Here is a 14,463-nt window from a genome sequence, read left to right on the forward strand (position 1 = left end):
ATTATCTTTTATATATCTCACTGAGGTTGTTTTAATTTGCAAAAATTCTCAAGCATACTTACTTTGCATTTGTTTCCTGATCAAAACGGGATCCAAGGAGGGGAATGTCATACTCTTAGATCAAAGACTTTGGAAATTAAAATCTTTGTCAACTCTTGCTGGCATATTGCTTATTAGAGGGACCATGGGCTATCATTTTTTTCTCTCTCTTTCTCTTTTTTTTAAGTGGATACCGAGATATCCCTAATTCTACTGCCGGACACTTGTCCATTTTTCCTACGAGGTTGTCGAGCACTTGCTCCTTTTTATTTCCTCGAAAATATCTTTATTTTTGCATAGCCCATGCCTCTAATGCAATAATACTTCGGAAGAGTGAATCTTTCTGAATAAATGTCTTGATCTTAGGAGCATGATAAATCTCTCAACAAGGGTCTAACTCATTTTGAACAAACTCAATACATAGTAGATAGCTTTTATGATCATAATTAATATTTTCAGTTTTATCAGGCATATAAAACACTGTGGATGGTAGCTAGAATTTTGAAGATTTTGAAATAAATTCTCCAAGCAACAAGGATATCAAGAATAAGAAACTCTACCATCTCACATTTCACACTGTCTTAAGTAACACAGGGTTTTAAAATGATTTTATAATAATTGCAAGTTTCAGGAAATATAACAGAGTGAGATTAATCATGATTAGAAATATTTTAATCTTTTTAATTTGTCATGTCGGAAATAGTATTCTGCATAATCCAAGATATGTGTATGTGTAAAGTAAAGTGTGCAGAGTGTGTACCTGAATCGTGGAGTGGTGTAGTCGGAGTGTGTTTGGCATGTCGAGGGATCTCCCCCATACTTGTTTTCAGCTTTCTTACAAAAATAAAGGTGAGACACACAAGACATAATAATAATAATAATAATAATAATAATAATAATAATAATAATAATAATAATAATAATAATATTCTTTATTAATCTTGAGGCATTTATTACAAATGACTAGTAGCAAACTGATGATAATAGTAAACCTAAACCGAATTTAAAGATAAATAACTAAGATGCATTGCCTCAAGGTCTAATCTAGATAACTTAGCGGCGCTCTAATTCCTTAATCTTCTTGTTGGCACTGGCAAGATCATGCCTAAGGCCTAGTATAATAGTGTTGTGGTTAGAGAGCTGCCTAGTGAGGGATTTAATCGAGGACTGGAGGTCTATGATAACTCTGTCTAGTCTGCGAACGTCCTCATCAATATCCATTATAGTCTTGCGACGCTTGGGAGGTGTCTCAAAAGCATTGAGAGCGTGCTTCGGGGCTGCCTTTGGAGGGATGAAACGGACTTTGGCTGCTCTAATCCCTTCGAAGTAAGGCCTTTCCTCCTCCGTAGTGTAGCATACGCTGCTGATCTCGCCACTCCGGTTGGTCTTGACTCCAACGACTCTCTCATTGGGTCTAGGTGGAAGGATCCTTGTGTCGGTTGGCACCTTGATGGTGGTCTTCGTCTTGGATGATGATCCCTTGAGGAGTAGGGGTTGTGGCGGTGTGGTGAGAACTGGTTGAGCATGGTAGGATTGGGCGGAGCTGCGTTGGCGTAATGGCATGGCTTCTAGTTGTCGCTCTGTGTTGGCCGGGACGAGAGCACGGGCATCGGGGTCTTCCACAGGCTCCATGTTGAGGTTGAAGAGGGCGACTTCCCAATCATCGTGGTACTTCTCGGCCATTGGAGTAGCAAGGAACTAATCAAGCTCTAATTGAAGAAGAAGAGAAGGCTTGATGGCTTGGTGTTTGAAAACTGAGGTCAGGGGTCTGTTTATATAGGGGTCAAAAAGTGCCTCTATGGGTTGTTCGGGTTGCTCCCGTCGATGTGCTTGCGAAGCTTTCCATCTGAGGGATTATTCAGATTACCATAAGTGCATTTTCCATAACAGAGAAAATCGAGACCGAGGGGGAACAGGAGCTGGGCGCCCGCCCACCTGATCTGGGCGCCCGCCCTCTCTCTGGCCCCTCTGTGGGTCCACTTCCTCGAGCGCGTTATTAGATGCAAAACTATTTAGAAAAATATATATATGACCCAAAAACGTTAGAATAAAAAGGTCGGGCTTCTAATTCTCCATGGGAAGGTGAAAATGGACTACGTCTATTTCTTCTAATTCTTTATTGGGCTCTAAAAATAATTTAAGACGTTGACCATTTACCTTGAATAACGTACCTTCGTCATTTTGAAGTGTCATAGCTCCGTGGGATGATGAATTAATTACCTTGAATGGTCCTTCCCATTTGCTCCGGAGTTTTCCATGCCCGAAAAGCTTCACCCTGGAATTAAAAAGTAATACCTTATCTCCGGGTGTGAACTCCTTCTTCTTGATTCTCTTGTCATGCCACCTTTTGACTCTTTCTTTGTAGATCTTCGAATTGTGATATGCTTTCTCTCGCCATTCCTCCAATTCTGATAGTTGCATTCTTCTATAATCTCCAGCAACATCTAGGTCCATATTCCATCTCTTTATGGCCCAGTGTGCTTTGAACTCTAGTTCAATAGGTAGATGGCAAGTCTTCCCGTACACCAATTGGTATGGAGACATTCCAATTGGGGTCTTGTATGCTGTTCAGTATGCCCAGAGTGCATCGGGTAACTTGTCTTTCCACGCCGTTCCCATTTCATTTACTGTCTTCTGAAGAATATTCTTGATTTGTTTGTTGGAAGTTTCTGCTTGGCCACTTGTCTGAGGATGATAGGGGGTAGCGACGTTGTGACGGATTCCATGTTTTGATAGATATTGCTTGAAGCGTTTATCGATGAAGTGTGCTCCTCCATCACTTATCACTACTCTGGGGACTCCAAATCTTGGAAATATAATTTCTTCAAACATCCTCTTTGAACTGATGTTGTCGGCATGCTTGCAAGGTAATGCCTCTACCCACTTGGAGACATAGTCAACTGCCACCAAGATGTACTCGCACTTCTTTGATGGAGGAAATGGTCCCATGTAGTCTATTCCCCAGATATCAAAGAGCTCAATCTGAAGGTTGTTGGTGAGTGGCATTGTATCCCTTGTATTTATGTTTCCGTGTCTTTGACATGGCCCACATCTTCTGATATATTGCTTCGTGTCTTCATACATTGTAGGCCAGTAGAATCCACACTGCCAGATCTTTGAATGTGTACGGAATGCTCCATAGTGACCTCCATATGGTGAGGAATGGCATCTGTTGATGATCTTCCATCCTTCCTCAGTGGTCACACAACTCCTGAGTAAGCCATCAGAGCATACTCGGAAGAGGTATGGCTCATCCCATATATGTGAACGACTTTCTTGAATAAGCTTCTTCTTGTTTGCTCCTGGTGGTACATACCCTGAAACCATAAAATTAACAATATCTACATACCAGGGGTCAGACCTGTTAATCCCGTAGAGCATGTCGTCCTGGAGTGAATCATTGATGGGGGTTTCCTGTGGACTCTTAAAGTACATTCTAGACAAGTGATCAGCAACAGAATTTTCTACTCCCTTTTTATCTTTTATTTCTAAGTCAAATTCTTGGAGTAATAAGATCCATCTAATCAGGCGAGGTTTAGCATCTTTTTTAGTGAGCAAATATTTTAGTGCAGCATGATCAGTGTAAACAATTATTTTTGCTCCAACTAAATAAGATCTAAATTTATCAATGGCAAAGACAACAGCCAGAAGCTCTTTTTCTGTGGTTGCATAGTTAAGTTGAGCTCCTGTCAAAGTTTTACTGGCATAAGCAATTGCATGATGCTTCTTATTTTTAGTTTGTCCCAAAACTGCCCCCACAGCATAATCACTAGCATCACACATAATTTCAAAAGGCAACGACCAATCAGGGGGTTGAATGATTGCTGCAGAGATGAGTGCTTTCTTTAATAAATTAAAAGATGTTAGACATGCATCATCAAATTTGAAAGGAACATCCTTGGCTAGCAAAAGAGTAAGTGGTCTAGCAATAAATGAAAAATATTTTATGAATCTACGATAAAAACCAGCATGGCCAAGAAAGCTTCGAATTCCTTTTATATTCACAGGTGGAGGTAGTTGTTCAATTACTTCAATTTTAGCTTTATCTACCTCAATACCTCTTTCAGACACTAAGTGTCCCAGCACTATTCCTTCTCTAACCATAAAATGATATTTTTCCCAATTAAGGACTAAGTGCTTTTCTTCACATCTTTGCAAAACCTTGTCTAAGTTTTCAAGACAACTATCAAAAGTTTTTCCATAAACAGAGAAATCATCCATGAAAACTTCCATAATCTCTTCAATCATATCAAAAAATATAGACATCATGCATCTTTGAAATGAAGCTGGTGCATTACATAACCCAAAAGACATTCTACGGTAAGCATAAGTTCCATATGGGTATGTAAAAGTGGTTTTGCTTTGATCATCGGGATGGATCGGGATCTGATGATACCCTGAATATCCATCTAAAAAACAGAAGAACGAATGGTTCGCTAACCGCTCTAGCATCTCATCTATGAAAGGTAAAGGAAAGTGATCCTTTCTCGTGGCTTTGTTTAGTTTTCTATAGTCTATGCACACCCGCCATCCTGTGACGGTGCGTTGCGGAATTAGCTCATTCTTTTCATTCATAATAACAGTCATGCCTCCCTTTTTAGGCACAACTTAAACTGGGCTTACCCACTCACTGTGCGGCACAGGATATATAATCCCTGCATGCAACAACTTTATAACTTTCTTTTTAACTACCTCTCTCATAGTGTTATTAAGTCTACGTTGGGGTTCTCGAGAAGGTGAAACAGAAGGATCTGTTGGAATACGATGGGTACAAATCATAGGACTGATTCCTGTAAGATCTTGGAGTGAGTAGCCGAAAACTGAGTGATTTTTCTCAAGAATAGTCATTAATCGCAGAGTTTGGTCCTAAGTGAGTTTATCGCTAATGATCACAGAAAACTCTGGATTATTGTTTAGGAAAGCATAGGTAAGACCGGGTGGTAAAGTTTTAAGCTCTATGGGGGGTCTAGGTGTTTCTGCAAACTCATCTAAAGGTTCAAGTTCAGAAGGTTCGGCTTCTTCTTCTGTGAAGAAAGGAGTTTCGTCTTCTAAGTCTGGTTCATCTAAAAGATCTAGAGATGCAGCCTTTACCTCCTCCATAGGATGAGGCAAAAGATATGATTCGGCCTTATTGTTTAAGGAGTGTGAAATTGTTATTGGGAATTTCAAGGTTTTTCCAAAAGAAATGTGTAGCTTTCCAGTATGACCTTCATAAAGGAGTCTTCTAAAAGGTTGTCCTATCAACAGGTCGAAGTCCCATGTATCAAAGATAGAAGTTCAAATGAACCATGGAGCCTTCTACCGTAAGAGGTAGGACATTAATAATTCCAAGACTGGGGACTAATCGTCCCGAAGATTCCTTTATGACCTTTGTTGTGGGGGTTAAGACAAGATTTTTAAATAGTTTAAGTGCAAAAGATTCAGACATGATGTTGATCCCCACAACAGGATTATAAAGAGCATTAAATCGATCAGAATTATAAGCACAACGTATAGTTATAGAGGGTGTGTCCAAACGGATCACATTAGAGGAAAGCTCTGATTCCTCTAACCACTCGCTACTCATGACTGAGATAAGCTCTCTCAATTGATATTCACTTGGCAAATAAATGCTAAACTGGTCGTCTTGGGGTTTGTCAATAGAATGGTAGTTTGAAATGTTTCCAAAATCGGCAAAAAGATCATATTCTATATCCAGCATGAAGTCCGGTGGTGGAATTTCTTCCTCTTGTGGCTCAGAACTTGGGATAGCTAAAGTAGATGAAGAATTTGGCAGAGTGTCTACTTCGGCTTCGTAGGTTTCATCATGAAGGGTATTATCCATCTCAGCTTCTAAGATTCTATCTAGGATCACTCTAGCTTCATCAGTAGGGATGCGAAAGAAAGAACCTCTAGACATTGTGTGTAGCATTTGTTTGTGATTTTTCTAAAGACCTCGAAAAAAGTGAAATAAAAGAATAGGGTCTTCAAGATTAAGGTTTGGACCAGATGTTGACGGTTCTTAAGTATCAATTTTAATTATCAAATAAACAAGAGAAAGGACCAATATGCAACCGACAACCAGAATTAGGGTTTGATCTGACAGAATTCCACGAGTTTTGTTGTTTATCTGTTTCTGCAGGGGGTTATCAGGAAATAAGGAAGAAAGGCCCACATGTTGGGATTACATAGAGATATCAACGCACCGCGCGAATTTCTACCATCGAGAAGACTCCAGAAGCCACGGGAAGAAGACAGAGCCCGAAAGGGGCCAGGCCCAGGGCGCCCGCCCTGGTGTCCTGGGCGCCCGCCCCTTGCTGGATGTCAATCAGGACTCTCTTCGCACGGGATATTCCACCGACCTATTGGATCAAGAAAAACATAGTACCACCTTGCCTACCGACCCAAAAACGCATAGAGGAGGAGGAGGACTATATAAGGAGACCCCCCTGGCCCCAGGAGAAGACATGAAGAAATTATCATAGAGACTGAGGGGTGCCCTCGAAGGAAAACCTCTTCTCTAATTAATATTTCTTTTTAGGCTTAGCAACCAATGTAAGGTAGAAATAGATCTTCTAGTTTCTACTAGATTGAGAGAGATAGAGTGGAGGTGTAGATTGGAGGAAGCCCGGCCTGTCGGTGTCTACTCCAAGCTTGTACCTGCGGGATCAAGTTCTCCTAACCCGAAGCTTGCTCCTAGGATTCTTCAGTATTTCGACTTCTAAATTCTAGTAAGTTCTTGTTTTATGATTCTTATGGTTTATGAGTTTACTTTAATCTCTTCGCGTAGAGTTTAGAGTAATCATTGCTGGCATAAACGTGGTGTTTAGGCTGGGGTACTCATAGATATTCCCTGACTAGCTGGACCGTGGTAGTAGTGAGGAACGTGACAATTCCGAGTTACCTTTGCAGATCACATCTCGTTAGCAGGAAGGATAGGGTTTATAGGTGCGGGTTGAACATCCTTTGTGGTGTCTAGATTCCGTTAGCCTCCTCATTAGAACAGTAGATCATCCTTACCAAGGTTAGAAGGAGACTACGGTTGCAGTCTTCTCTATTTATCACTCACATCGAAAGACATTCTTTGTGCCTAAAAGGTTAGTAGTAATAGACCGGTTAGTCAGATGCACTCTTTCTCCTAGTGGTAAAAAAATAAATACGATACTCTGGATAATTTCCCGGGTGAAGTGCTCACCGATATCCGTGCGCTTGCGGATCAATTCCTTATTGCGTTCCCAAATATTAACAAGCATTTCTGGCGCCGTTGCCGGGGAGAAAGACGGTTGCTGAGATAACCTGAGTCTTACTACTAGCTTGTATCTATACTTTTATCTTTTCGTATCTTTTATATTCTTTATTTATTTTCTTTACTCTTACCTTATAGAAAACCAAAATTCTAAATCGATCCATGAATCTGCAATCCCTTTAGCAACTGACGTTTTACCATGGGAATCATCACAGCCTATCCAAACATCCCAGTATAAGTTAAGTTCTAGGTTGATTGTCATGATTCAAAACCTATCTTTTTCGGGAAAGGAAGACGAAAATCCTTACCTTCATATTAGAGATTTTGAGCAAACATGTGATTGTCTTCGCATTGAAGGCATTTCTGATAAAACTTTACGTTGGAAGCTTTTTCCTTTTTCTTTAAGGGGAAAAGCTAGACAATGGTACAGTCAGAAGGTAAGTCAACAACAAGGTGAATGGGGAGTTTTACGAGCTAACTTTTGTCTAGATTTCTATTCCCTTGACCGTATAGCCGACCTTAGACTCGAAGTCCTATCTTTTAAACAAAAAGATAATGAAACTTTGGGAAAATCCTAGAAACGTTTTTCTGATCTTTTAGAATCTGGTCCAAACCTTAATCTTGAAGACCCTGTTCTTTTATTTCACTTTTTTTGAGGTCTTCAGAAAAATCGCAAACAAATGCTACATACAATGTCTAGAGGTTCTTTCTTTCGCATCCCTACTGATGAAGCTAGAGTGATCCTAGATAGAATCCTAGAAGCTGAGATGGATAATACCCTTCATGATGAAACCTACGAAGCCGAAGTAGACACTTTGCCAAATTCTTCATCTACTTTAGCTATCCCAAGTTCTGAGCCACAAGAGGAAGAAATTCCACCACCGGACTTCATGCAGGATATAGAATCCGATCTTTTTGCCGATTTTGGAAATATTTCAAACTACCAATCTATTGACAAACCCCAAAACGGCCAGTTTAGCATTTATTTGCCAAGTGAATATCAATTGAGAGAGCTTATCTCAGTAATGAGTAGCGAATGGTTGGAGGAATCAGAGCTTTCCTCTGATGTGATCTGTTTGGACACACCCTCTATAACTATACGCTGTGCTTATAATTCTGATCGATTTAATGCTCTATATAATTCTGTTGTGGGGATCAATATCATGCCTGAATCTTTTGCACTTAAACTATTTAAAAATCTTGTCTTAACCCCCACAATGAAGGTCATAAAGGAATCTTCGGGACGATTAGTCCCCAGTCTTGGAATTATTAATATCCTACCTCTTACGGTGGAAGGCTCCATGGTTCATTTGAACTTCTATATCTTTGATACATGGGACTTCGACCTGTTGATAGGACAACCTTTTAGAAGACTCCTTTATGAAGGTCACACTGGAAAGCTACACATTTCTTTTGGAAAAACTTTTAAATTCCCAATAACAATTTCACACTCCTTAAACAATAAGGCCGAGTCATATCTTTTGCCTGATCCTATGGAGGAGGTAAAGGCTGCATCTCTTGAGCTTTTAGAAGAATCAGACTTAGAAGACGAAACTCATTTCTTCACAGAAGAAGAAGACAAACCTTCTGAGCCTGATCCTTTAGATGAGTTTGCAGAAACACCTAGACCCCCCATAGAGCTTAAAACTTTACCACCCGGTCTTATCTATGCTTTCCTAAACAATAATCCAGAGTTCCCTGTAATCATTAGCGATAAACTCACTCAGGATCAAACTCTGCGATTAATGACCATTCTTGAGAAACATCACTCAGTTTTCGGCTACTCACTCCAAGATCTTACAGGAATCAATCCTATGATTTGTACCCATCGTATTCCAACAGATCCTTCTGTTTCACCCTCTCGAGAACCCCAACGTAGACTTAATAACACTATGAGAGAGGTAGTTAAAAAGGAAGTTATAAAGTTCCTGCATGCAGGGATTATATATCCTGTGCCGCACAGTGAGTGGGTAAGTCCAGTGCAAGTTGTGCCTAAAAAGGGAGTCATGACTGTTATTATGAATGAAAAGAACGAGCTAATTCCGCAACGCACCGTCACAGGATGGCGGATGTGCATAGACTGTAGAAAACTAAACAAAGCCACGAGAAAAGATCACTTTCCTTTACCTTTTATAGATGAGATGCTAGAGCGGTTAGCAAACCATTCGTTCTTCTGTTTCTTAGATGGATATTCAGGGTATCATCAGATCCCGATCCATCCCGATGATCAAAGCAAAACCACTTTTACATGCCCATATGGAACTTATGCTTACCGTAGAATGTCTTTTGGGTTATGTAATGCACCAGCTTCTTTTCAAAGATGCATGATGTCTATATTTTCTGATATGATTGAAGAGATTATGGAAGTTTTCATGGATGATTTCTCTGTTTATGGAAAAACTTTTGATAGTTGTCTTGAAAACTTAGACAAGGTTTTGCAAAGATGTGAAGAAAAGCACTTAATCCTTAATTGGGAAAAATGTCATTTTATGGTTAGAGAAGGAATAGTGCTGGGACACTTAGTGTCTGAAAGAGGTATTGAGGTAGACAAAGCTAAAATTGAAGTAATTGAACAACTACCTCCACCTGTGAATGTAAAAGGAATTCGAAGCTTTCTTGGCCATGCTGGTTTTTATCGTAGATTCATAAAAGATTTTTCATTTATTGCTAGACCACTTACTCTTTTGCTAGCCAAGGATGCTCCATTCGAATTTGATGATGCATGTCTAACATCTTTTAATTTATTAAAGAAAGCACTCATCTCTACACCAATCATTCAACCCCCTGATTGGTCGTTGCCTTTTGAAATTATGTGTGATGCTAGTGATTATGCTGTGGGGGCAGTATTGGGACAAACTAAAAATAAGAAGCATCATGCAATTGCTTATGCCAGTAAAACTTTGACAGGAGCTCAACTTAATTATGCAACCACTGAAAAAGAGCTTCTAGCTGTTGTCTTTGCCATTGATAAATTTAGATCTTATTTAGTTGGAGCTAAAATAATTGTTTACACTGATCATGCTGCACTAAAATATTTGCTCACTAAAAAAGATGCTAAACCTCGCCTGATTAGATGGATCTTATTACTCCAAGAATTTGACTTAGATGGATCTTATTACTCCAAGAATTCTGTTGCTGATCACTTGTCTAGAATGTATTTTAAGAGTCCACAGGAAACCCCCATCAATGATTCACTCCGGGACGACATGCTCTACGGGATTAACAGGTCTGACCCCTGGTATGCAGATATTGTTAATTTATGGTTTCAGGGTATGTACCACCAGGAGCAAACAAGAAGAAGCTTATTCAAGAAAGTCGTTCACATATATGGGATGAGCCATACCTCTTCCGAGTATGCTCTGATGGCTTACTCAGGAGATGTGTGACCACTGAGGAAGGATGGAAGATCATCGACAGATGTCATTCATCACCATATGGAGGTCACTATGGAGCATTCCATACACATTCAAAGATCTGGCAGTGTGGATTCTACTGGCCTACAATGTATGAAGACACGAAGCAATATATCAGAAGATGTGGGCCATGTCAAAGACACGGAAACATAAATACAAGGGATGCAATGCCACTCACCAACAACCTTCAGATTGAGCTCTTTGATGTCTGGGGAATAGACTACATGGGTCCATTTCCTCCATCAAAGAAGTGCGAGTACATCTTGGTGGCGGTTGACTATGTCTCCAAGTGGGTAGAAGCATTACCTTGCAAGCATGCCGACAACGTCAGTTCAAAGAGGATGTTCGAAGAAATTATATTTCCAAGATTTGGAGTCCCTAGAGTAGTGATAAGTGATGGAGGAGCACACTTCATCGACAAACGCTTCAAGCAATATCTATCAAAACATGGAATCCGTCACAACGTCGCTACCCCTTATCATCCTCAGACAAGTGGCCAAGCAGAGACTTCCAACAAACAAATCAAGAATATTCTTCAGAAGACAGTAAATGAAATGGGAACGGCGTGGAAAGACAAGTTACCCGATGCACTCTGGGCATACCGGACAACATACAAGACCCCAATCGGAATGTCTCCATACCAATTGGTATACGGGAAGACTTGCCATCTACCTGTTGAACTAGAGTTCAAAGCACACTGGGCCATAAAGAGATGGAATATGGACTTAGGTGTTGCTAGAGATTATAGAAGAATGCAACTATTAGAATTGGAAGAATGGCGAGAGAAGGCATATCACAATTCAAAGATCTACAAAGAAAGAGTCAAAAGGTGGCATGACAAGAGAATCAAGAAGAAGGAGTTCACACCCGGAGATAAGGTATTACTTTTTAATTCCAGGGTGAAGCTTTTCGGGCATGGAAAACTCCGAAGCAAATGGGAAGGACCATTCAAGGTAATTAATTCATCATCCCACGGAGCTATCACACTTCAAAATAGCGAAGGTACGATATTCAAGGTAAATGGTCAACGTCTTAAATTATTTTTAGAGCCAAATTAAGAATTTGAAGAAATAGACATAGTCCATTTCTACCTTCCCATGGAGAATTAGAGCCCGACCTTTTTAGTTTGATGATTTTGGGTCATATATATATATTTCTAAATAATTTCGCATCTAGAAACGCGCTCGAGAAAGTGGGCCCACAGAGGGGCCAGAGAGAGGGCGGGCGCCCAGCTCAGGTGGGCGGGCGCCCAGCTCCTGTTCCCCCTAGGTCCCGACTTTCTCTGTTATGGAAAATGCACTTATGGTAATTCGAATAATCCCTCGGATGGAAAGTTACACACGCACGTCGACGGGAGCAACCCGAACAACCCATAGAGGCACCTTTTGACCCCTATATAAATAGACCCCTGACCTCAGTTTTCAAACACCAAACCACCAAGCCTTCTCTCCTTCAATTAGAGCTTGATTTCCTTGCTGCTCCAATGGCCGAGAAGTACCACGATGATTGGGAAGTCGTCCCCTTCAACCTCAACATGGAGCCTGTGGAAGACCCCGATGCCCGTGCTCTCGTCCCGGCCAACACAGAGCGACAGCTAGAAGCCACGCCATTACGCCAACGCAGCTCCGCCCAATCCTACCATGCTCAACCAGTTCTCACCGCACCGCCACAACCCCTACTCCTCAAAGGATCATCATCCAAGACGAAGACCACTATCAAGGTGCCAACCGGCACGAGGATCCTTCCAACTAGACCCAATGAGAGGGTCGTTGGAGTCAAGACCAATCGGAGCGGCGAGATCAGCAGTGTACGCTACACTACAGAGGAGGAAAGGCCTTACTTTGAAGGGATTCGAGCAGCCAAAGTCCGTTTCATCCCTCCAAAGGCAGCCCCGAAGCACGCTCTCAATGCTTTTGAGACACCTCCCAAGCGTCGCAAGACTATAGTCGATATTGATGAGGACGTTCGCAGGCTAGACAGAGTTATCATAGATCTCCAGTCCTCGATTAATTCCCTCACTAGGCAGCTCTCTAACCACAACACCATTATACTAGGCCTTAGGCAGGATCTTGCCAGTGCCAACAAGAAGATTAAGGAATTAGAGCGCCGCTAAGTTATCTAGATTAGACCTTGAGGCAATGCATCTTAGTTATCTATTCTTTAAATTCAGTTTAGGTTTACTATTATGATCAGTTTACTATCGTCAGTTTGCTACCAGTCTTTTGTAATAAATGCCTCAAGATTAATAAAGAGTATTATTATTATGTCTCGTGTGCCTCTACTTTATTTTTTGTGCAAGAAAGCAGAAAACAAGTATAGGGGAGATCCCTCGACATGCCAAACACACTCCGACTACACCACTCCACAATTCAGGTACACACTCTGTACACTTTACTTTACACATACAACTATCTTGATTATGCAGATTACTGTTTCCGACATGATAAATTAAAAAGATTAAAATATTTCTAATCATGATTAATCTCAATCTGTGATATTTCCTGAAAACTTGCAATTATTGAAAATCATTTTTAAACCCTTTGTTACTTAAGTCATTATGGAATATGTGATGGTAGAGTATGAGTTTCTTATTCTTGATATCAGTGTTGCTTGGAGAATTTATTTCAAAATATTCAAAATTCTAGCTACCATCCTCAGTGTTTTATATGCCTGATAAAACTAAAAATATTAATTATGATTATAAAAAGCTATCTACTCTGTATTGAGTTTGTTCAAAATGAGTTAGACCCTTGTTGAGAGATTTATCATGCTCCTAAGATCAAGACATTTATTCAGAAAGATTCACTCTTCCGAAGTATTATTGCATTAGAGGCATGGGCTATGCAAAAAATAGAGATATTTTGAGGAAATAAAAAGGAGCAAGTGCTCGACAACCTTGCAAAAAAATGGACAAGTGTCCGACAGTAGAATTAGGGGTACCTCGGTATCCACTTAAAAAAAAGAGAGAAGAAAAAGAGAAAATGATAGCCCATGGCCCCTCTAATAAGCAATATGCCAGCAAGAGTTGACAGAGATTTTAATTTTCAAAGTCTTTGATCTAAGAGTATGACATTCCCCTCCTCGGATCCCGTTTTGATCAGGCAATAAATGCAAAGTAAGTATGCTGGAGAATTTTTGCAAATTAAGACAACCTCAGTAAGATAGATGAAAGATAATGAGTAATCTGAGAGAACCTATGAGGATCAAAAGGGTATGCTAACTTTCTTTCAAAAATATACAAAAACTCCAAGTGACAGGATTGAGAAGAAAGGATCTTTACTCTTAACCATAAACATCCCTGACTATGGTACACAGTGGAATTTTAACACACTGCAAATATAAAGAATGTTTTAAATGTTTTACCCAGATATTATTCTTAACCATCCTTTTCTCGAGGACGAGTAAAACCCTAAGTATGGGGGTATTTGTTGACGGTTCTTAAGTATCAATTTTAATTATCAAATAAACAAGAGAAAGGACCAAAATGCAACCAACAACCAGAATTAGGGTTTGATCTGACAGAATTCCACGAGTTTTGTTGTTTATCTATTTCTGCAGGGGGTTATCAGGAAATAAGGAAGAAAGGCCCACATGTTGGGATAACATAGAGATATCAACGCACCGCACAATTTTCTACCATCTAGAAGACTCCAGAAGCCATGGGAAGAAAACGGAGCCTGAAAGGGGCCAGGCCCAGGGCGCCCGCCCTGGTGACCTGGGCGCCCGCCCCCTGCTGGATGTCAATCAGGACTCTCTTCGCACGGGATATTCCACCGACCTATTGGA

Source organism: Sorghum bicolor, chromosome 4 (genome assembly GCF_000003195.3).
Source record: "Sorghum bicolor cultivar BTx623 chromosome 4, Sorghum_bicolor_NCBIv3, whole genome shotgun sequence".
NCBI lineage: Eukaryota > Viridiplantae > Streptophyta > Magnoliopsida > Poales > Poaceae > Sorghum > Sorghum bicolor.